This window comes from Xyrauchen texanus, chromosome 27, assembly GCF_025860055.1.
Source record: "Xyrauchen texanus isolate HMW12.3.18 chromosome 27, RBS_HiC_50CHRs, whole genome shotgun sequence".
In the NCBI taxonomy this organism is placed as follows: domain Eukaryota; kingdom Metazoa; phylum Chordata; class Actinopteri; order Cypriniformes; family Catostomidae; genus Xyrauchen; species Xyrauchen texanus.
The window spans coordinates 36,920,484-36,927,831 of record NC_068302.1 but is presented as its reverse complement, the minus strand read 5'-3'; the positions used below and the strand labels follow the sequence as shown (position 1 = coordinate 36,927,831).

Below are 7,348 nucleotides of genomic sequence, written 5' to 3'. Positions count from 1 at the left end.
AGTTTAACATTGTGACCTCTTACTTATGACAGGTTAATTTACAAGTGCTTCCAAGTACAGAGCATGCATTTAAAAAAACGTATACATTATTTTAAAATATAAGTAATAAATACCCTGAGGATGCACATTCCCTTTTAGATTTTACTTTTTCAGTATTTTTATTATTATGAATTTCTTGATTTGTTAACATAAAGAGGACCTGTATATGTATATCTATATATTTTTAGGAGCACACTAGCATATAATAATACATAGCTAACTGAAAGCCACAAACATCCTGAGACGTTCTATATTTTTGTTGACATTGATACCATTTTAAATGTGACTTATGTGTCCAGATACTTTTGACTAGTTTAAGAGTGGCAGAAAACGGAATATGTGAACATAGACCCGACTCTTTAATTTCAATCAACGAGGGGATAATGCAACATTAATATATGGAGCTTCCATTTCATTAGAGATAAAGATAGAACAGCAGATGCTGTTGACTTGATGACTTGACTTGCTTTACTGAAACACAGAACTTGTATGAAAAATTCAAGGAATACAACCATATGTTTATGGTTAATAGAATAGTTCACCTGAAAATAAAAATATATGTCATAATTTACTCCCCCTCACACCATTCCATATGACTTTCTTTCTTCTTAACACAAAAGGAGAAGTTTTAAGAATGTTCATGCTGTTTTTTTTCCACACAAGAAAGCAAATGGCAAAGCTCTGAAAAGGATGAAAAAGCACAATAGAAGTAGACCATATGACTCATGTGGTATATGAACAAATCTTAAGCCATACAATTACTTTATGTGTGGAACAGACCGTAATGTATGTTGTTATTCACTGAAAATCTTTCTTGACAACCATGCACATTATTCACTTTCATTGTATGTAACAGAGCAGCTTGGACATAAATACAATATATATATATATATATATATATATATATATATATATATATATATATATATATATATATATATATATATATATTTAAATAACTCATTATGCTGCTCCACTGAAGAGAGAAAGTCAAAAAAGGAAAGCCCATCTTCTTTCAAAAATGTTTTTTAAGACATGGAGAGGAGTAAATGATGACAGCATTTAAATGTTTTTGGGTGAACTATCCCTTGAATGGTTAACCAAATGGTCCAAATGGAGAAACCTGCCTACTAACAAATTGTATTCACCAGAAAACTGTGATAGGCTGCTTTCATGTTAAGCCGTCTGTTCCAAGGCTTGGAATATCTCACTAGAGTTGATGCAACTTTAATGATTTAAGACCTTGCAATGCTGCCCCATTGCTTTAAAAATACGCTGAAATTAGTTATGCATGGTCTCACAAATGAATGCCGGTATCTCTTTTGAACCTAAAATGCATATGTGACCCGAGCTGCATTTTCTTTGCTATATTTTGAATGGAGTGGTGGTGGTGTAGTGGTCTAAGCACATAACTGGTAATCAGGTAATCAGAAGGTTGCTGGTTCGAGCCCCACAGCCACCACCATTGTGCCCTTGAGCAAGGCACTTAACTCCAGGTTGCTCCAGGGGGATTGTCCCTGTAATAAGGGCTCTGTAAGTCGCTTTGGATAAAAGTGTCTGCCAAATGCATAAAAAGAAATGTAAATTTTCTTTGATCATGTGAGCTAATTGTTTTAACATTTAGTTTGCTTTATTCTTCACAGAGTTCGTATTACAGTAATACCCCTAGTTTCCTAATGTGGGTCAAAAATGATTATTTAATTTTCCATTTGAAATCTATATATATGAAATTACGTATAGACATTTCTTAATGATTTTTAATTATTGCAGCAACATTTGGACCTCGCATTAGTTTTTGGATGACAGATCCATGTTTTCCTGGCTGACAATGCAGTGCATTAGATTAAAGTTAAACAATGAGACATTTAGACACAAAAACAGATGGATTTTCGTTGGCTTTGATGGGATGTCACATCTGTGGTTAACAGAATGTGTTGTTAAAGGTACTGAATTCTGAGATGCCTTGCCAAAAGTATCAAAGGAATGCAAATGGTTTGCTAATGAAATTACTATCATAATTTGTCTAGTAAAGTGAAGTCAATTGCATTGTAGTGCCTTTCACAATACAGATTATTTCATAGCAGCTTTAAAGAAAATAGCATTTAATGCCTCAGTGAGCAAACCAAAGGGACTGTGGTGGGGAAAGACCTCCACAAGATGTTTTGGTAGAGGAAGGAGAAACCTTTGGAGGAACCAAACTCAACCAGGAGAGACCTTCCTCCTGTACATGTATGCCAAATATTGTCTAGTTACACAATATTAATAATGCTCATCATATAGCACAAGAAAGGTATGTGAACCCTTTACAATAAGCTGGTTTCTGAATTAATTGGTCATAAAATGTGATTTCATCTTCATCAATGTCACAAGTATAGACAAACACAATGAGCTTAATCTAACAACACACAAACAATTATAATATTTCATGTCTTTATTGAGCACATCCCATTAAACATTCAAAGTGCTGTGAAAAAGTAAATGAGCCCTTTAAATAACTGGTCGATCCTCCTTTGGCAACAATAACCCCAACCAAGCATTTCCGGTAACTGCAAATTAGATCTGCACAATGTTCACAAGGAATTTTGGACCATTCTTCCTTACAGAACTGCTTCAGTTTATCAATATTCTTGGGATGTCTGGCGTGAACGGGTCTCCTGAGGTCATTCCACAGCATCTCTATTGGGTTTAGTTCTGGGCTCTGACTGGACCACTTCAAAAGGTGGATTTTCTTTTTTTGAAGCCATACTGTAATGGATTTACTTAGATGTTTAGGGTCATTATCCTGCTGCATCACCCAACTTCTACTGAGCTGACATTTTCTGTAGGATATCTTGATAAACTTGGGACTTCATGTTTCCCTCATTGATGGCAAGCGGACCCGAAGCAGCAAAGCAGCCCCTAATCATGACACCATACTGCACCGTTAAGATGTTTTCATGTTGGTGCCCTTTTTACACCATACGTAGTGCTGTGTGTTATTCTCAAACAATTGAACCTTGCTTTCATCAGTCCACAAAATAGTTTCCCAGTAGCGTTGTGGAGTGTCAAAGTGGTCTTTGGCAAACTTCAGGAGTGCAGCAATGGTGTTATTAGAAAGCAACGGCTTCCTTTGTGGTGTCTTGTCATGCACACCATGCCAGTTTAGTGTTTTCCATATAGTAGACTCATGAACAGAGATGTGAACCAGTTACAATGATTCCTTCAAGTCTTAAGCTGTCGCTCTAGGTTTTTATTTTTTTTTTTAACTCATTGAGCATTCTGTGGTGTGTCCTTTGAGTCATCTTGGCTGGACGGCCACATCTAGGGAGAGTAGCCTCAGTAATAAATCGTCTCCATTTGTAGACAGATGAATATCTGAGCTCTTTGAGATAACTTTGTAACCCTTTCCAACAAATATTCTTGATCGTAGGTCTTCTGAGATCTCTTCTTTGCGAGGCATGGTCCACATCAGCAGTTGCTTCTTGTGAATATCAAACTCAAAATGTCTGAGTGCTTTTTATAAGTCAAAGTAGCTCTAACCCACACCTCCAATCTCCTTTCATTAATTAGCTTAGACTAGGGGTTCACATACTTTTTCCAACCTACACTGTGAATGTTTTAATTATGTATTCAATATGTAAAAGAACAATACAATAATTTGTGTGTTATTAGTTAAAACATATTGTGTTAATTATTATAACTTACAAGAAGATCAAACCAGATTTTAAGACACATTTTATACATAAATGCAGGTAATCCCTAAGGGTTCAAATACTTTTTCTTAGCACTGTAAATGATTAAATATGGTATCCTACTGAACAATCTTAAAATCTGAATAACAAACCTAAGATATGAATTCAGTTGATCCAGCTATTTGATCTCTTTAAGTTTTCTTCAATTGAAATTATTACATAAATCCCATTAGCAATGCATAATTTTTCTGACAGGAATTTGACCCATTAAAATTACATTTTCTCTAAGCAAGGAGTGGTTATCTATCTTTTTCATAGTATAATGAACAAATACCTAATAACCAACTAATAAAAACAATAAAATAATTTGCAGCATTTAAAGCGGAGAGAGAGAGAGAGAGAGAGAGAGAGAGAGAGAGAGAGAGAGAGAGAGAGAGAGAGAGAGGTGGAAAGTGAGCTTTTAAGAGATTTGATAGAGATTAGAAGCGCAACAGTGTTCAGAAATATTGCGTGTTCGATATGAATCTCATTTCATTCTGAAACACAGCGCGAGAGAGAGAGAGAGAGAGAGAGAGAGAGAGAGAGAGAGAGAGCGCACGCGCACGAGGACAGAAAATTGAATGCAGTGCACTATTGTAACAATCCACTGCAACAATGAAGAGTTCCGTGCGCTCTTTAAACAGGTGATCTAAACAGATGATTTGAATGAGTCGTAATGTCAACGAGGGTTTGATAAAAATCCTGGATGTGTCGGCAGTCTTCACGTCTTTTGGAGAAAGTTCAACATCAGAATGAATAGGTGAGTAATTAGGCAATAATGTTTAGTATTTTCTTACCTTCTCCTCCGTTGTTTTACTATTATAATTCTGTATATGTTTCCAATACTCTGCACATCTGCCGTCTGCTTTCACGAGACTTCATCATCCGGAAACACTTTACATTAACTTTTATTAATACGTCATTAAAGACATTATATTATGCACGAACAAAGAATACCATGGAATTACCAGGTTTTTTTTATTATTCATTTTTTTTATGTACCAAGGTACCACCATGACATTTTTCTAAGAAACCTACCTTGGGGTAGCATGTAATAACATGTTTTTATTTACACACACACACACACACACACACACACACACACACACACACACACACACACACACACACACACACACACACACACACACACACATGTTGTGTTTCCATGTTTTATGGGGACTTTCCATAGACATAATGGTTTTTATACTGTACAAACTTTATATTCTATCCCCTAAACCTAACCCTACCCCTAAACCTAACCCTCACAGAAAACTTTCTGCATTTTTACATTTTCAAAAAACATAATTTAGTATGATTTATAAGCTGTTTTCCTCATGGGGACCGACAAAATGTCCCCACAAGGTCAAAAATTTTGGGTTTTACTATCCTTATGGGGACATTTGGTCCCCACAAAGTGATAAATACACGCTCACACATACACACACACACACACACACACACACACACACACACACACACACACACACACACGTAGTGATTCCATGTTTTATGGGGACTTTCCATAGACATAATGGTTTTTATACTGTACAAACTTTATATTCTATCCCCTAAACCTAACCCTACCCCTAAACCTAAACCTCACAGAAAACTTTCTGCATTTTTACATTTTCAAAAAACATAATTTAGTATGATTTATAAGCTGTTTTCCTCATGGGGACCGACAAAATGTCCCCACAAGGTCAAAAATTTTGGGTTTTACTATCCTTATGGGGACATTTGGTCCCCACAAAGTGATAAATACACGCTCACACACACACACACACACACACACACACACACACACACACACACACACACACACACACACACACACACACACACACACACTTCTTTTAGGACACTTCCATAATTGTAATATATGGTATTATTATTCCATGATGTATGTAAATACCATAGTATATTAATGATCATCTTTAAGTAACATGGTATTTATCAACGTGCAGTGGTATTACCATCTGATACCATTGCTGTCCCATTGTAATACCATAATTTTTGGACATTACTATGCTGGTAATATTATGGTATACTTATATCAATCTAATATATTTAGTACCATGCAAACGCAATTAATGTACAAGTGTATGGTAATCAAACAGTGCAATGTTATATATCAATGTATTATGGTATTACCATCTGATATCATCACTGCACCATAGTACTTTTTGTAAATGGTGCATAACAGATTCGTTTTTGTGCATTCAAATTTGAGTACATGAACATATATGAACCAAAGTTGCTGTATATCTGAATATACAGTAGATTAATGCTTTTGAAATGTATTATAAATTGCAACTGTTTATTCAACAATTCCCTTCACAGTTACAAATGTATTGTTTTGTATTTAGTTACTGTATGTCTTAATAGACTACAAAGAAAACCATCATTCATGAAGTAGTGGTGAAATTGAAAGTGTCTAATATATCATAAGTTATACGTGTCTTTTTGAGAAAGCAATTCTAGTCTTTTTTTTTTGTCCACATTTACTGGTGGGTGATTCATCAGTGCAGCTTCACTCCTGCATGGCTGTCATGTATTTGGGGAATCTTCATAAGCAAAATTTAGATGGCAGTGATCACATGATGTTTATAAACATTCAAAAGCACATTTCCCTGAATTAACCCTTATGCATGTTTAATTTCATAATATGGATTGTGATATACATTGATTTAAATAATCCATCACGGTAATAGTAAAATGGGAGCCAGTTAAGTAGCTCTGTATGAGTTTGACATCCATTGCAATATAGATGACCTTTGTGCTCCTTCATGCATTTGCCTTGAAGCTCCTACCATTTTATCTGCTCTCTATGTCCTGTAGGATGAATTCCTAGCATCTTAATCCATGCTGTGAGGTCTGTTGAGTCTCTTTAAATTATCATTGCTATAGTGAAGCCCCTGACAGCTGTGTCACGCTTCTGTGGAAGGGAGGTCAGCATTTAAAATGGTTCAGTTTGTGTGAACAATGTCATATGTCATCAAAGATGCTTGCAAATGTGTTGTATCCGCTCTGAATGCCCTCTCAGATAATGTCAAGAATTCATGGTGTGTGTGGTTTTTATTTGATAGTGTATGTGCCCTAAAGTATATGGCCCTAGATCAGAAAGAGTTCTTGGGAAATATCTTAGAGATGAGCTCCTTCAATACAGCAGTGGTTTGTATGCACATATAAACAACAGTCAGGAACTGTTATCTCTCTTAAAGCCCTAAAACTGCCATCTTTTCCATCCATTTACATAAGCCTCTATTATATTGAGGTTTGGGCTATAGGCAGGATTCAGAAAAAGCTAAATATTACTCATCCTTACAGTTTTATTATGAGAGGTTAAAACATTCTGAATTTGGGCAGAAATGTTAAAGGAATAGTTCTCATAATGAAATTAAAATTCTGTCATCATTTACTCACCCTTATATTGTTCCAAACCTGTATGATTGTCTATTTACTGTGGAACACAAAATTGATTTTTTTTTGTCAAATATCCTGGCAGCTCTTTTTGATATTATGAAAGCTTCCATATAACTTGGAATATAGTGCATGAGTCATATGAACCACAATTATGGCACTTTTTGGTGCTTTTT

General features: G+C 35.4%; 1 protein-coding gene across 1 annotated transcript in view; it reads left to right on the top strand.

Moving 5' to 3' along the window:
- The first annotated feature begins 4,364 nt into the window (after positions 1–4,364).
- grm6a (glutamate receptor, metabotropic 6a) overlaps positions 4,365–7,348 on the top strand; it is a 67,305-nt gene continuing 64,321 nt past the window's right edge. Inside the window, exon 1 of the mRNA XM_052094377.1 lies at positions 4,365–4,509. The gene's annotated coding sequence lies outside the window, so the exon portion shown is untranslated. The remainder of the gene's footprint in view (positions 4,510–7,348) is intronic.